Raw genomic sequence first — 18,197 nt, 5'->3', positions numbered from 1 at the left:
CCCTTACTTCTGTCTCTGCTTACCTCATCTCTCTGCCCATGGCAGGTTTTCCAATATAAGAATCCCTAGCCATTCTTGGCTAGGGGCCATCTTTGTTAAATAGGTGGTGTCCCCCCCTGAAGGGTGTCTTCATTAAGTGGAGGAGGGGTTATTTAATGGACTTCAAGCTCATAATGATTTTTTGAAAAAGCTAATGTGATATCTGACTGTGCTAGAGAAGGACTAGTTCTCAAAATGAGGCAAGTGACTATTTTGCTTTTCTCAGTATTGAACAGGTACAATCTGTATAATTGTGTTCAGTTTTTGGCAAATTTTGAGAACAATGTAGATATCTAAATGTTCAAAGAGTTTTACCTTCTTAATAACAGACTTTTTATTAACATCTATAGCACTCACATTGCCTTTCCCATCCTAGATGTCCAATTTCTATCTGCTGAGTATTGAGTAACTTTCTCAAAAAGATTAAAAAGCTACAGAATTTAAACACTTCCCATTTTCTGCAAAAAATATAAATTAATATTTGATATCAGTATTAAAACATTTAAACAATGTTTGAATTTTTTTCCTGTAGAGATTTCAATTTTCTAGAAATAAAATTTGTAATTTCCTCAAGATCTTCATTAACTTGAAAGTGTCAGAAACAACCATCTTACTAAAAACCCCGTGTGGCCATTAGTGAATAGAGGAATAAAAGATTTTTAATTTATGTCGTTTAAGATGGCAGCCCCTAGGAAAACGCACACTCTTTAAGACAATCCCAAAACCTTTTTCTTTCTATCCAAGATTTGCATTTCCCTCCCCTATTCCCCATTGGCTGGGTGTTTCAGGATTGACAGCCTACCTGAAAATGCTTAAAACTCATCCCCATGTGGGTCTCCATCCCTGCTTACATTTCCCATTTCCACATTCCAACCCCACCCCCATCCTCACTGACAAGCTATAAATACTTTTAATCCTTACTCAGGATGTCTGCATTACTCATATTTTATCATCTCTATAGCATGAGACAGGACTTTTCCTAATTGAACAGGTTGTGAATACAATAAGATGAGAGAGCCGACAAGGTGTCAGTTGTAATTAGGACCCAGGATATCTGTGTTTCCTTTACCATTAACATGACATAACATAGTATATGTCCATAAGTAATTAAGATAAGAAAAGGCCCATCATTCAAGATAGTATCTCAGGTTAAAGGCCTCATCCTTAATGCCTATAAGCTGAGAACACTAGAGAGGTAATTCCTGGGTTTACCTAGAGAGCAAAGGAGAGAATGTTCACCCTTACCTATGCTGATTAGCCTGATGCGTGAAATATTCAATCAACATCCTCACACTAATTTCTCCACAATCAATTTTTTTCCTGCATTCAGCAAAAGTAAAAGACTTTCCGGCATGTATGAATCTTAGGTTTTGTAAATTATGTTTTGCATGATTTCTGTGGAAACAAAAGTTCAATTATCTCCTACAAGACCTTGTAATAGCTTGAAGCAAGAATGAATATAACTCACTTAGAGGGATGGATATAACCTTCTCTATGGAGACAAAACACAAGCGCAGTTGTTTGTTTTCCCAGAGTAACCCAACATGATACTAATATATCTGCAAAAGCTTTTAACATCTGACTTTCTTCAGATAAACCCAAATTCCAGTGCCTTATTTAGGGAATAGGTTAAAAATCTATTTCGTCCTTTTTTTCTTTCTGAAAACATTATATACCACTTACTGGCATTAGCAATCCAAATCTGCTTAGGACTTGTTCTATTGTATAAATTGTGATGCTTCTTCAATGTTTCTGCTCATTCTGAGAAAGAAATAACTGATTATTTCCTACAAACACCACAGCTCTTAGAGAAATCAAATTTATTCCAACTCATTTATTCAATCAAACAATAATAATCAAACAAAGAAACAAAACTTACTGTTACTGTTTCACAGAGTCATTGGGAGAAAAGAATTGTGGAAAATATAAAGAACTGGAAAAACACTTTTTATTTTTATGAATATATATAGACAGAGCACACAGAATTAGTTGAATATAAAGGGATGGTATCTAAAAAATAAAATCCAATTAAAGGATGAGAGATGAATATATTGAGAGAGGGAGAAAGGGAGAGATAGAATAGGATAAATTATCTTGCATAAAAGTGGCAAGTAAAAGTAGTTCTGTAGGAAGGGAAGAGGGAGCAGGTGAGGGGGAATGAGTGAATCTTGCTCTCATCAGATCTGACCTGAGGAGGGAATACCATACACATTCAATAGGGTATCTTACCCTACAGGAAAGAAGGAGGAAGAAGATAAAAAGGGGGGAAGGATAGAAGGGACAGCAGATAGGGGGAGGAGGTAATTAAAAACAAACACTTTCAAATAGGGACAGGGTCAAGGGAGAAAATTCAATAAAGGGAGATAGGTTAGGAAGGAGCAAAATATAGATAGTCTTTCACAACATGAGTATTGTGGAAGGCTTTTACGTAATGAAACACATGTGGTCTATGTTGAATTGCTTGCCTTTTAGGGAGGGTGGGTGTGGAGGGAGGACGGGAGAGAATTTGGAACTCAAAGTTTCAAAAACAGATGTTCAAAAACAAACAAAAAAAAGTTTTTGCATGCAACTAGGAAATAAGATACACAGGCAAAGGGGCATAGAAATTCATCTTGCCCTACAAGAAAGGAAGGGAAAAAGGGAATGGAGGGGAGTGGGGTGATAGAAGGGAGGGCTGACTGGGGAACAGGGCAACCAGAATATATGCCATCTTGGAGTAGGTGGGAGGGTAGAAATGGGGAGAAAATTTGTAATTTAAACTCTTGTGAAAATCAAGGCTGAAAAATAATTATATTAAATTAAAAATAAAAAAATTTAAAAAATTAAAAACTTTTAAAAAAATTATATCTGCATGGAATTGTGCAGTGCTTGACAATGGGCAAATAATAAATATTTGTTATTTATTTTAAATTTGACTGATTCCATGTTCTAATACACAATAGTAAATGACTATAGTTAACTTGTATTTGATAAACCCAAAGATCCAAGCTTTTGAAATAAGAATTCACTATTTAACAAAAAATGCTGGGAAAAAAACACTGAAAACTGTTTGGCAGAAACCAGGAACAGACCAATAATTTACCCTGAATACCAAGATATGATCAAAATGGTATATGTTTTAAACATAAACGGTGATAACATAGAAAACTTAGGGGAGCGCATGGAATAGTTTCCCTGTCATAGATGGCTAAGGGAAGCATTTTTGATCAAATGAGAAATAGAGAACTATACCAGTAGTAAATTTCATCATTGAGGTTATAGTAAATGAAAGTTTTCACACAGACAAAACCAGTACAACAAACCAAGATTAGAAGGAAAGAAGAAAGTTCAAAGAAAATTGACAGCAAGTGTCTTTGACAAGGGCCTACTTTTTTAAAATATGTAGAAAACTGGTGCAAATTTTTAATAATACAAGTCATTCCACAATTGATAAATAGCGCAAGGATATGAACAGACACTTTTCAGAAAAAGAAATAAAAGTTATACATAATCACATAAAAAAGCACTAAACCTTTTTCTCGTTAGAGAAATGCAAATTAAAATAACTCTGAGGTATATCCCCTTACACTTATCATATTGTCTCATATTACAGAAAAGGAAAATGATAACTATGGGAGGGGATTGTGAAAATTGGGACACTAACGCACTGTTTGTGGAGTTCTGAACTGATTCAACAAATCCATAGAGTAATTTGGAAGCATCCCCAAAGGTTTTGTAAAACTTTGCCTATCCTTTAACTCAGTGATACTACTACTAGGTCTATATCCCACAAAGATAAAAAAAGGGCAAAGCATCTATTTGTACAAAAATGCTTATAGCAGGTTTTTTGTGGGTCTTGTCAAAAAATTGAGAACTGAGGGGCTGTCCATCAATTGAGGAATGGTGGGAACAAGTTGTGGTACATGATTACATTAAATATTATTTTGCTATAAGAAATGATAAACAGGATGCTTTCAGAAAAATGAAGAGAAACATAAATGAAGTGATGCAAAGTTAATTGCACAAAATCAGAAAAACATTATACACTAAAACAGCAATATTATAAGATGATCAACTTTGAATGACATAGTTATTCTCAGCAATAGAGTTATCCAAGACAATTTTGAATAACTCATGATGAAAAGTCCTATCTACCTTTAGAAAAAGAATGGATGGTGTTTGAATGCAGAGCAAGACATACTACTTTTTTACTTTGTTTCATTTTTGTCTCTGTTTTCATTCATAATCTAAATCATATGGAAATATGTTTTTGCATTTTTTATGATTTTTATGTTTGTGTAACCCTCTATGAAATTGCTCACTGCCTCAGAAAAAGGCATTTGACTGGAGGAGGGAGGAAATTTGGAAGTCAAAATTTGAAATTAATAAATATTTAATTTTTCTCTTTGAATTGAAAAAATATTATTTTAAAATGAAAATCATTCAAATAGTCACAGAAAGAAAAATAAATGACACCAGGAGTATAATGGTGAATTGTAGTGGGAAAGAAACAGGTTAGACAGTCACTGGATGACTTTCTCTGGATGTTCCTTTCCCCCTCCTCAAAGCAAATTTCAAAAACAAGAACAACACTCTGAAGAATTAAGGTAAGGTACTTTCCCTTTTAATGTTTTTTATTGAGCTATGACACTTTCCAGAGGGGTAATTTATGCAGGTAAGAAGTTAAGGGGTAAGTATAGCTGAATTTATTTTACCTGTTTTTATTTTTCTCTAAAACTTTAATTGATAAATAATCTTCACTATTAGATGTTGTAAATGCAGATTTAATTGGTTCCCTAAACAAAATTTGCATCATGGGAACTATATGGCTTCTTGATTATTAAACTGATAATTTGAAGTATTAACTCTTTTGTCCTTCAGGAAAACAAGAAACATTTAAGGAAAGGACTTTAATATGCGTGAATTTTATTTGAAAAAAAAAAGCTTTGTGCTACTTCTGTGAATATAGGTTATTTATGTGGTATCAGAACTCAGTTTGCATAGATCAGGTTTTAGGAAAGATCTTTATAATTGTCAAAAATATTTTAAATTTTTTTGTTTGTTTCTATCTCTTCAGGGATTGAAACTGATGGATAGTCATTCAATTGATTTCAATTGTAATCAACATTACCAGAGTTGAAGTAGAAGCTAAAGAAATTTAAAAAAATTTCAACTTGAAATTTCTAGGCTCCAAAAGCTGGGGCATGGGAATTTGAAGCTCCTCATCCTCTAGTTTCTCCCCTATCTCTTAGGTTTAGGAAAATGTAAAAGTGGGTGGGACCTAAGAATTGACCCAGCTCATTGATGAAATGGTGCTATGAATTACTGGGAAAATCACCACTTGTTTTTAAAAATTAGTTTATTGACAATAATGGACTCTCCCTTTTTGAAGTACTAGCATCAAATGACCCTTCGATAGATTGGGATTCAAATGTTATAATTAGCTATTTTAAATTCAGATTTGATTTTCATTGTGGAAAGTGTCCGAGAACAGGCTCTTAAAAGTGCTCCACTATTAGGATATCTGTGGTAGTTTAGAAACTGAAACCAAGAGACTGCCACTTTAAACTTATGACAATGGATGAGCTGAAGATAATAAGCCTTATAATATGAAGTGCCTGAAATAAATTGTTGTCGAAAAGAATAGTAAAAACTTGAAAATAATGCTTGAGTATTTTATGTGATATCATTTGGAAAGTAAATCCAGGTATACTTGGATTTATTCTGGTTTCATTTTGGTCAACCAGACTTTGTCCTACTATTTGGCATTAAGAAAAAAAAATCTTGGGAAAATATTTTCTCAGAAGAGGGTAGCTCAGTTTATCAATTTATTCTATGTATAAAGATAAGGCCTAATATTAATTTGATAATTTAATGTATTACAATGTATTACAAATCTTATAAAAATCGTAAATTTTTGTCTTAATACTTGTGGCTTCTAGGCTTATATTTTTTAATGATGTAAATTTGTTTGAAAATGTACTTGTAGAAATATGATGGATACCGATAATGTTTTTACTGTGATATAGGAGAAGTTTCTTTAAGATGTTAAATACAGACTCCTGACATCTTATAGATGCTGCAAGTAGAATATTCAAAGCTTTGATTTCAGACATTGTCATGAGGCCAATAATCGGTCACTCAAAGGGAATGCCATGTGCTGCCCAGAGTGCTAAGATAGATATTTGTCTGTGTAAGCTGCACAGATGACCTTGACGTGGCTAAACATAGGATCCTATTGACTTGGCTCCCTCATTGTGTTATTTCCCTTTGAACTAGAATGTTTCCCACCTGGTTCCTTCCTGCAAAATCTTTTTGCTACTTGACTGGTGCTTCCAAAACTTGGCCATGACTCTTACATGACATTAAACAGGACTAAAGATGCTTTATCCTATTATATTGTGCTAAATCATTCTGTGCCTTTGAGTTTAGAACTTGAGTAACAGTTTTTATTCTAATATAATCAACAAGATAGGGAATTATTGCAAAACAGGAATAGGAAAAATATCTGTGTATTTAGTGGACTTCAAGCATATAATGAACCAAGAAAAAGGTAATGTGATCTTGGACTGGGCTAGAGAAGGACCAGTTCTCAAAATGAGGGAAATGATTATCTTACTGTTCTCATTAAGGAACATATACAATCTGTATTATTATGCTCAGCTCTGGGCACATTTTAAGAATGATATTGATATCTTAATATTTGCTTATAAATATCTTTCATCCAAAACTAGTATTTTGTTTCTTAACGACATAGAGCAGGTTTTATTAACATCCATAACACTCACAATGATCTTCACATCTTAGGTGCCCAATTTATATCTGCTGAGAATTGAGCTAACTTTGTCAAAAACTTTAAGAACTAGAGATTTTAAACATTTCCCATTTTTTTCTTGCAGAAAAATATATATGAAAAATTGATATTGTTGTTAAAACATTATATATTTAGATTTTAAAAAAAATTTCTCCTGTGGCAATTCTGATCCTTTCCTGAAATAAAATTCATCACGTTCCCAATGTCTTTGTTAACTTGAGTGTTTGTAGTAGATATTAGTGGGACAGACCATAACTTACTTAGAGGGATGAATATCTCCATCTCTATGGAGACACACAGAAGATTTATAATTGTCATTTTTCCCCAGGGGAAGTCAATGTGATACTAACATATCCACATAATACTGAAACACAGGACTTCCTTCAGATGAACACAAATTCCTAGGCTTTATTTAGGCAACAAATTAACAATCTATTTCCTCTTTTATTTATAAGGAATGTTAAATGCCACTTACTGGCATTTACAATCCAAGGTCACTTAGGAATTTTGTTCTCTTTTACAAACTGTGATCTTTCTTTAATATTTCTACTCATTTTAAGAAAAGAATAACGTTATTTTTTACTTAGAAGCCCTCAGCTCTTAGAGAAATCATATTAATTGCATCTTATTTATTCAACAATACTATATGAAGGTAACAAAAATAAAACTTGTTCTTTCTGTTTCATACAGTTATTGAAAGAAAAGAAGTTTGGAAAATTTAAAGAATTGGAAAAACATCCTTTAGTGCCCATTAACTTAACTGCTTTTCCCGGGCTTTATTTGAGATTGAGATCATATCCCTTCCTTGCCCTTTCTCTGTTCTGTTAGACTTTTAATTATTTGAGATGTTTTTTTTTCCTTCTTTTCTCTGAGTACATTGCATCTTTACTGGAGGTGGGACCTGTTCAGATGTGCAGGGGTTTGTTTGTTTCTTTGTTTTCCTTCTGCTATAAATACTTTAATATTTTACACAAACCTAAGACTTAACAAAAATAATCTTATCTCTACTTTTGTCGATGACAAGCATTGAAATACACAGGAAAGCTAAGTACCTACATTAAACAACAAAAATAATTTTCTAATGACATTTCTGACAGATAGTGTCTGAGTGATCCTGATGAAGTCATTTAATAGCTCAACATCTAAGGAAGAACTTGACTACTGGGTAAATAAATTTACTCTGAAGGTATATGTAGAACCTAAATCGGATTACATGCTGTCATTGTGGGGGGAGAGGGGAAGAAGGGGAGGGAGAGAAAATTTGGATCTCAAAAACTTGTGGAACTGAGTGTTGCAAACTAAAAATAAAAAATAAATTAGAAACTGCTAATGGGGAATTGCTTGCTGGTCACTACTAAAAGAGGTACTTTTTTATTTTTATTAAATTGTGAATTTGAGTTAAAAAAGAATCAAACTAAAACCTTCATAGAATAAGTGTTAAGTTTGGGTTTTCTACCTAATAAACTTATATGAGATCCATTTGAACCATTTAAATTGGAGGAACATAGGAACATGGCTTAACACTCTTGTGCTTGTCAATGCTATTAGTAAAATGTGCACATAATATATGCAAGGTAACTTTCTGAAGAATTTCGCAGAATGTTGTCTTGGCATACATTAAGATTTGTTTTCTTTATTGCTGTTTTTATCAATTTGTTAATATATTAATTCAAAGTTTAATCCACATAAACTATTATTGGTCAGTTTCATCAATAACATCAAGAAAATAACAGTATTTGTGAACACTGGTGTATGGAAGGAGGAATTTTATTTCTGTTACAAATAATACAGTACTGGTGTTTCCACTATGTATAAGCTATGTCCCAGAAAGAGTAATTGCATTAAATCTTAACTCTTCTGGGTCCTGTTCCATGAACTTCTTGCAAACTTCCATGGCATCTTCTAATAAAGTATCATCACTAGTTTCCTCACGGTTAATTGGAAGTGGTTTGCTACCATCTAATTCATAGACACACCCATCTACATGAGCTAATGCAATAAAACGCAAATCTACTTTTTCATCTATATTTGGTGGCTCTGTATGACCTTCATAGGCACTCAATTCACAAGTAACTCAAATGGTTTCATATTTTTCCTAAGTATCTGGTTCTTTCTTCAGGATTCATACTTAGAGATTCTTCCAAGAATTTTTCAGTGCTGATCCAGATTCAAAATTCACTTTTTCTTTGTTGTTAGCAATGGTGTGCATCAGCCCAATTATTCCACAATACTGATTACTGATGTTTACTTCATGAAATACACTGATTTTATGACATCTTGTCCCTCACATTTTATTTTTTCTTCCTCTTCTATTCTAAATATTTCATACTTTCCTGTAATTGGAAAGAGAAGCAATACAATACAACCTAGACATGGCACCGTGCTAAGGATTTTGGGTTCCATACCATACACATCAACAAATTGCCAGTTTGGATGCAGATCTAATGGTTTAAGAAACTGGTTGGTGACCTCTGGATTGGCCTCCCGAGGCAGCCAGGCCAGGCAGGCAGGCCTCTCCATGGCTGCCTCACTTAGGTTTTGTCTCAGTTTCCTTCTTTTTTGATAACATGGTACACTTTTCATGAGAAGTTTCAAAAATAAACACCACCACTAGCAAAATGTTTAACTTTAAGATAAAATCGAGCAGATTGTTTACATACATGGTATTAAGACAGCAGTTCTTACCAGCAAGGTGTAGAAAATTGTGAGTAGAGAAAATTTGTTTGAGATCACTTGAAATATGAATGTATGATATCAATGGGGCTGGAAATTTAGAGATTATTCAGTCCAACCTTACTTTTCCTTTAAATACTTGACCAAAGTAATAAAGGACTGGAAAGAGAAAATGACTTGTCAAAAACTACAGAAACAGTAAGTACTATTTTCAGATTTTCTATTCTATGTACCTAGTTCAAAATTAAGGGCTCTTTTCCTTATGTAATAGAACATGAACATAAAAAAGTCAGAGTATGCAACATCATTTATAATGTCAAATTCCTTTAGCATATTATTTTCTCTGATTATTTTACCATATCTCTTTATTTTAGTTTTCTTTTTTTATTATCTCCTTACTTTTCTTTCTTCCATTTTTTAAAATTTTCTTCTTTCTCCCTTTCCTCCTTCATTTACTTCCTCTTCCCTCATATTTCTTCCATTTTACTTCCTTAATCTGTTCTTTCTTCTTTTTTTCATTCCTCCATTTCTACTAACAAGGAAGAGTAGAATAATGAAATGTTTGAAAATGAGCATCTTCTGTTTCAAAAAAACTCTGTTTAAAGAGTTTAAATGTAAGTAAAAAGCATGTGAATCAATCAAATCTAAAAAAGTTACTGTATTTGATATGACTGTGGCCTTATAGTCAAGACCAATGGGACTCAAATCTTCCTTCAGATCCATGCCAGAGATGATCACTTTATTAAGCTCCATGACCGTTGATTCTTCCCTTATACAAGGACAATGTTAGACTTGGTGATGAATACAGGGACTTCTATGCTACAATATTTGAAATACTGTGGATTTACAAATGCCTGATGGTAAAGATAATAAGAGTAACAACAAAAACTACAATAATAGGCCACATTTATGGAGCAGTTCTTTTTTTTAGCTTTAATTTAATTTATTTAATATATTTAGTTTTGAGCATTGATTTTCACAAGAGTTTGAATTACAAATTTTCTCCCCATTTCTACCCTCCCACCCACTCCAAGATCGTGTATATTCTGGTTGCCCTGTTCCCCAGTTAGCCCTCCCTTCTGTCACCCCACTCCCCTCCCATCCCCTTTTCCCTCCTTTCTTGTAGGGCAAGATAAATTTCTACACCCCATTTCTTGTGTATCTTATTTTCTAGTTGAATTAAAAACTTTATTTTTGTTTTTGAACATCTTTTTTTAAAACTTTGAGTTCCAAATTCTCTCCCCTCTTAACTTCCCACCCACCCTCCCTAAGAAGTCAAGAAATTCAACATGGCCACATGCATATCCTTATGTATAATGCTTCCACAATACTCATGTTGTGAAAGACTAACTATATTTTGCTCCTTCCTAACCTATCCCCCTTTATCCAATTTTCTCCCTTGACCCTCTCCCTTTTCAAAAGTGTTTGTTTTTGATTACCTTCTCCAACATCTGCCCTCCCTTCTATCATCCCCCCTTTTTTATCTTCTTCCTCCTTCTTTCCTGTGGGGTAAGATACCCAACTGAGTGTGTATGGTATTCCCTCCTCAGGTCAAATCTGATGAGAGCAAGATTCACTCATTCCCCCTCACCTGCCTTCTCTTCTTTTCCTACAGAACTGCTTTTTCTTGCCACTTTTAGGAAAGATAATTTACCCCATTTTATCTCTCCCTTTCTCCCTCTCTCAATATATTCCTCTCTCATCCCTTAAGATTATTTTATTTCCTTTAGATATCATCCCTTCATTTACAATTCACCCTGTGCCCTCTCTGTCTCTCTCTCTCTACATATATATACATACATACATATACACATACATATACACACCCATATACATATATAAAGACACACACGTATGCATATTCCCCTCAGCTAACCTAATACTGAAGTCTCATTAATCATACACATCATCATTCCATGTAGGAATATAAACAAAACAGTTCAACTTTAGTAAGTCCCTTGTAATTTCTTTTTATTCTTTTTCTTGATTACCTTTTCATGTTTCTCTTGATTCTAGTGTTTGTAAGTCAAATTTTCTATTCAGCTCTGGTCTTTTCACTGAGAAAGCTTGAAAATCCTCTATTTTATTGAAAGTCCCTATTTTGCCTTGCAGCATGATACTCAGTTCTGGTGGGTAGGTGATTCTTGGTTTTAATCCTAGCTCCATTGACCTCTGGAATATCGTATTCCAAGCCCTTCAATCTCTTAGTGTAGAAGCTGCTAGATCTTGGCTTATTCTGATTGTATTTCCACAATACTCAAATTGTTTCTTTATGGCTGCTTGCAATATTTTCTCCTTGACATGGGAGCTCTGGAATTTGGCAACAATATTCCTAGGAGATTTCTTTTTGGGATCTATTTGAGGAGGTGATCTGTGGATTCTTTCAATTTCTATTTTACACTCTGGCTCTAGAATATCAGGGTAGTTCTCCTTGATAATTTCTTGAAAGATGATACCTAGGCTCTTTTTTTGATCATGGCTTCTAGGTAGTCCAATAATTTTTAAATTATCTCTCCTGGATCTATTTTCCAGGTCAGTGGCTTTTCCAAGGAGATATTTCACATTGTCTTCCACTTTTTAATTCCTTTGTTTCTGTTTTAAAATATCTTGATTTCTCATAAAGTCACTAGCTTCCACTTGCTTCAATCTAATTTTTAAGGTAGTATTTTCTTCAGTGGTCTTTTGGACCTCCTTTTCCATTTGGCTAATTCTGCCTTTCAAGGCATTCTTCTCCTCATTGGCTTTTTGGAGCTCTTTTGCCATTTGACTTAGTCTATTTTTTAAGGTGTTGTCTTCTTCAGCATATTTTTCAGTATTTTTTGGGTCTCCTTTGGCAAGTCATTGACTTGTTTTTCATGGTTTTCTTGCATCCTTCTCAATTCTCTTCCAATTTTTCCTCTACCTCTCTAACCTTCTTTTCCAAATCCTTTGTCAGCTCTTCCAAGGCCTGAGACAAGTTCATATTTTTCTTGGAGGCTTTTGATGTAGGCTCTCTAACTTTGTTGACTTCTTCTGGCTGTATGTTTTGTCTTCTTTGTCAACAAAGAAAGATTCCAAAGTCTGAGACTGAATCTGGGTGCATTTTTGCTGCCTGGCCATGTTCCCAGGCAACTTACTTGACCCTTGAGTTTTTAAGTGGGATATGACTGCTTGTAGAGTGAAGAGTACTATGTTTCAAGCTTGGGGGGATGCGCTGTTGATTTCAGAGGTATTATAGCCATCTCTGCCACACCAGCACTCCTTCTTCCCCAAAACCCCCAACCCAGACTGGACTTAGATCTTCAGCAGGCTCTGCCGTCCTGCTGTGATCCTCCACTTAATTCCTCCTACCAGGTGGGCCTGGGGCCAGAAGCAACTGCAGCTATGGTTCTGTAGCTGCCCCACCTCCACTACCCCTGGTAGCGGTGGCTGAAAGGTGAACTCTATCACCCTGTGCCCAGCAGCTTTTCCCACTAACCTCTGTTGTCTTTGGTGTTTGTGGGTTGAGAATTTTGGTAACTGCTGCAGCTTGCTGATTCAGGGCACTAGGGCACACTCCACCCAGCTCCAGGTCTGGTTGGTCTGCATGACCCATGCTGGGCTCTGCTCCTCTCCTCTCCGCTCCCACCTCTGAGTATGAATGACTTCACCCAGTAACCATCCAGGCTGTTCTGGGCTGGAGCCCTGCTTTCCTCCACTGTTTTTTGGTTTCTGCAGTTCTAGAATTGGTTCAGAGCCATTTTTATAGGTTTTTGGAGGGACTTGGCGGGGAGCTCATGCTAGTCCCTGCTTTCCGCCACCCCCCTCCCCTCCCATGGAGCAGTTCTTAAATGCTAAGAGCTTTACAGCTAATCAGATCTCATTTGATGCTTACAATAAGCTAGAAGTTAGTTACAATTGGGAAAGCTGACATGGATAGAAGTAAAGTGACTTACCCAGGGTCACATATCAAGTAAGTATTTGAGATTGGATTTGAATTCAAGTCTTTCTGACTCTGGGACCAACACTCTATTCTCTGCACCACTTAGCCATAGTCATCTCCTTCCTATTAGCCCAACATTTTTTGACCTGAACAGAAAGCATGATATCTTAGTGTTGGGAAGGAAGATAATGTCTGCCTATTTTCTGGAAATGTTACCATTTGCCTCAATATTCCCACATACAAAATGATAGTACTGGACTACCTATAATTCAAAAGCATTTAAGCTTTAATATTACAAGACTCTAAAGGGCTTGGTCTGATGAGTTGATGGGAAGGGACAGGACTTTTTCATCCCTTGGAAAACATAACAAGAATTTGAGATCTGGGAGTTACTGCTGATTAGGACAAAGGGGATGAAAGTTGGATAACACAGAGTCAAAAGAACAGAGACATGTAACATCAATTGTTTTCTATCTTGGGAATTTTGCATATAAATAATGAAGATAAAAGTTATTGAATAAAAGAACAAAAAAATGCTCACCAACAAAAGGATGGCTTTGGTAGCTTTGATCTCTGGGGAAGTTCTGGGGCTAAGACTAGTGCTAAGACTTTACCTGACTTGCTGATGGTGTTTGTGTAGAACAAGCATCATGTAGGCACTGGTAATGACTATAAAAACCACAAAGACTCCTTCATAAGTTGATTTCCATATTACCAATGTTGAAGAAGTCATGGTGTATCTGCTTAAAGAGCAAAACCCTAAGTTCCTACATTGTTTACTATCAGTGCTGTTCCAAGGACCAGCCACACGAAAAAACACAGCCACAACAAAGACCAGAACAAGGATCCACAATAAGATACAAAATGTAATAACACGCATTGGAGCTCTTGTTTTGATCTCTGTCCATCTAGTGTTTCTGGAACTGATGGTGATGGCCTGGAATACACTCAGGAGGCAAGTACTACAAAGAGAAATCGTCCAGGACACTCTCTGCAGATAAATTATAATTTTACAACTAACATCATCAAGAAAAATTTTTAGCTGCAACAACTGGATTGCCCAAGGGACTCCCCTGATGAGAATCATCAATGTGTTGGAAAAGGACAAATTAATGAAAATCAGTTCAATGGGTCTTGTCTTATGACTAGCGAATAAGGGGAAAATATATAGGTAAAAGAGTAAACAATTACCTAACACCCCAATAACCATTTCAAGCAGATAGAAAAAATACAAGATATCTCTAGAAGTAAGCATTCTGTATTGGTCTTCAGAAAAAGACTGGATGTCAGATCAACAATGACCTGGAGGAAGAGACAGAGAATTCTGTTATAGAATCAACGTTTCTCATTTGGCTTCAACATCTTTCACATTTATCAAATTAACTTCAGTAAACTTTATTTCATGTGGAGTGATGAGAGTCTATAAAGTTACTTTATTCCTTACAGCATTTGGAGAATAGTAATGCCAGTATGTGTATCATTGGACATGGTAAAATGTTTGCCCTTGTGAATAGAAAATGTTTCATAGTTAATATCATGTGGAACAGAAAAGGCAACAGCATTATTTCCTCCTTGAAGTTGTCTTCAGCCTTCCCTCCCAAAAAAACTGTTGTTATACTGGATTGATTTTTGTACTAGAGCAAAGCTCATTGTGTTTTCAAGTTGAGGACCAAAAAAGGTACAAGATAACTCTATGAAACTGATCACCATCTATTCTCTTTTTCTAAGATTTTCCAAAAAAAAAATCATTATCTACTGCCACATTGAATTTCCATCGTCTTATAGAACGTATGAAATTCTTGTTACTCCATTTGGAGGTAGGATGATCTTAGGGAAGGAATTTGTTTCATACTTCAAACTTAAATTAATCAAAAACATCAATTCTCCAGACAAAATATTACAAATTCTTTCAAACATAAATCTTACTATTTGGTTTCTGAACCATTTGAGTACTCAATTTTGCATGGCCTGAGAATCAATTATGTCATTAAATAAGGAATCTATTTACAAATCTTAAAAATTATTGTGGAAAGAATATTGGACTTGAAGTGTTCTGAATTTGATCCTTTGATCCAATACTTAAGAGTTGCTTAGAACTACAGAGTCATTTAACACGTATTTACTAAGTATCTATTAGAAGAAAGAAAGAAACATTTGGTAAGCATCTTTTAAGTGTAAACCACTTTGCTAGGATCTTTACAAGCATTGTCTCATTTGATTCTCACAGACTTAAAAGACTTGTGGTATTATTATCCCTATTTTGCAATTGGAAAACTGAATCACGCAGAGGTTCATTTACTTGCTTGGCATCAATTTTACTTGAACCAAGACTTCCTAACTCCAGAAGCAATACTCTAGTCACTGAGTCAACTCCACAGTCTTCCAGAGACAGGATATACAGTTACTTACTGGACCACAAATCAATGTCAATGCCTTATTGTCTATTACAAGAAAGCAACATAGAAATATCTAACCTTAGCATAAAGAGACAGAAGACCCAATGGAAGATTTCCTTTAGCAAAGGAATTAGGAAGTAGAATTAACATAAAATTAAGTATATGTAGTTTTTTTTGGAGGTTGAGACAACTCATGTGATCCCTCCAAGACCTAAGGCCCCTTCTAATATTATAATCAAGATCTAAATCAATCAATTAATAAACATTTATTAAATCACTCATATGTGCCAGGCAAACAAATATGAACAATGTATATACAGAATTAATAGGAAATTCTCAAGTGAGAGAATTCACTATAATTTAGAAGGGTTATAAAATACTTTATTTAAAAGATGGGATTTTACTAGGGATTTAAAAGAAGCCAGGAAAGTTAGCAGGCAGAGAACGAAAGTGATAGCATTCCGAACATGTGGGACAGTAAGAAAAATTACCCGGAGCTGAAAGACAGACAATCTTGATTGGAAAAATAAAAGCAATGGGGCCAGTCTCACTGAATCAGAAACTAAATCAGAAACTAAGTAAGTTTCTGATAAGCAGCGAATAAGGTATAAGAAGCCTGGAGAGGTAGAACAGGTCCAGGTTATAAATGGCTTTCAATGCTGAACAGAGAATTTGGTATTTGATCCTGAAGGTAATAAGGAGCCAATGGATTTTACTAGAAATGAGAATGTTGATATGGTCACCACTTTGTTTTAGGAAAATCATTGTGGTGGCAGAATAAAGAATGGATTGATGAGGGAAAGACATTTAACAGGAGTCTCATTTGGAGGATTGAAATACTTTAGGAATGAAGTGATAAAGGCCAGCACAAAAGTATTTAGAATATCAGAGAGTCAAGGGGGCATATGGGAGAGATGTTACAAATTTGAAGTGGACAGGCCTTGGTAGAAAATTGCATATGGAGTAGGTGGATGGGAGATAGTGAGTAATCACTGATCACATACAGGGAAGATAGGAGGAAGAGTGGTAGTTTTTAGTGGGAAAAAGAATGAGTTCCATTTTGCACATGTTCATTTCAAGTTGTCTAGTGGATCTCCACTTCCAGATGTATAAAAAAGCATTTGGGAATACCATTTTGGAGTTCAGCAGAGAGTCAGAAGCAGGATTGGTGTATTTAAGAATGAATAGCAAATAAACCCAGGGCGGTTGGCGAGATCACAAATGAAGTGGTATGGAGAAGAAGAAAAGGGTGCACAAGACAGAAACCTGTGTGAAACCTATAGCTAGAAGGTTTTATTTGGAAGAGAATCCAGCAAAGGAGACAGAGAAGGAATAGTCAGATAAAAGGATAACCAGGAGAGAGTGGGGTACTATAAATCTAGAGAACAGGAGTTTTGAGAAGAGTGGGATCAACAGTGTCAAAAAACCAACAAAAACTTGGAAGAGAGAGGACTGACAAATACAAGTCTCTGTCTCTCTCTAGCTCCAAAACAAGCCTTAGAGGACAATGTATTAGAGTGGAGAGGGCTTTGGATTGGGGGACAAGAGATGAATACATTGAAAAATTTCTTGTGCTGCTCCTTAATGGATTAACAATGAACTTGACGCAACTTCAAAATATATTATTTCCCTGCTCTCTTTGAAGAAACTTGTTTCCCCTGGATTTCACTGATGATCAGGGTTTGGAGGTCTCCTTGCTGACCTTGTTCATTGCTTGCTAACAATTACTCCCTTCTATAACCGAACTGATTTCTCAGATGTCATAGTGGGCATCATGTTTAGGGTATGGCTCAAATTCACTGCTCATTTTAACCGAAACATTTTCTTAAATATTTTTTCTGTATTTTAGGGATTCATTTTCTGCCACACCTAGGCTGCTAAGTTATTCTAATGGATAGGTTGTCTTCTGGTAATATTACTGCCTTGCCATACATGACCTGATGCTATCCTAAGGATATCCTGTAAGTCTTTGAATCTAAGTGGCATGTGCTCTACCTTCTGGTATTCATTCACATTGGTGCAAATTTCAAGGGCCTGCAAGTATGTAAATATATAAAATGAACATTATTATAACATAATTATATGTTCTTAAATTTGAAGTTAGTTTGAGAATAATGAGGTCATATAACATTAATCGCTTAATAAATTTATTTAATTTGGGCATGCTTCAGAACCATTTGAATGATCACATTCTATAATCTTAATTATGAGTAAGGAAATGAAAAAATGTTTCCTTTCATTGCCTTAGAAACTGAACTGAGAATGGATAAGGAAAATGAGTAAGTAGCAGATGGAAAGATGAGCAGTCATCCCACCTAGGCTAAATGGCAGGAAGATCATTTTTCAAATTCCCTCTGCACACAATAGGCACATCACACAAAATAGAAATCCTTTT

The 18,197-nt window shown here is 35.1% G+C and overlaps 1 pseudogene; it reads right to left on the bottom strand.

The window, feature by feature from the left end:
• Window positions 1-8,648: 8,648 nt before the first annotated feature.
• On the bottom strand, window positions 8,649-9,322 carry LOC118854992 (annotated as a pseudogene).
• Window positions 9,323-18,197: the final 8,875 nt, after the last annotated feature.

This window comes from Trichosurus vulpecula, chromosome 6 (assembly GCF_011100635.1).
Source record: "Trichosurus vulpecula isolate mTriVul1 chromosome 6, mTriVul1.pri, whole genome shotgun sequence".
Lineage (NCBI taxonomy): Eukaryota > Metazoa > Chordata > Mammalia > Diprotodontia > Phalangeridae > Trichosurus > Trichosurus vulpecula.
Note: the sequence above shows the minus strand (reverse complement) of the source record. Positions and strands in the feature narration are given on the sequence as shown.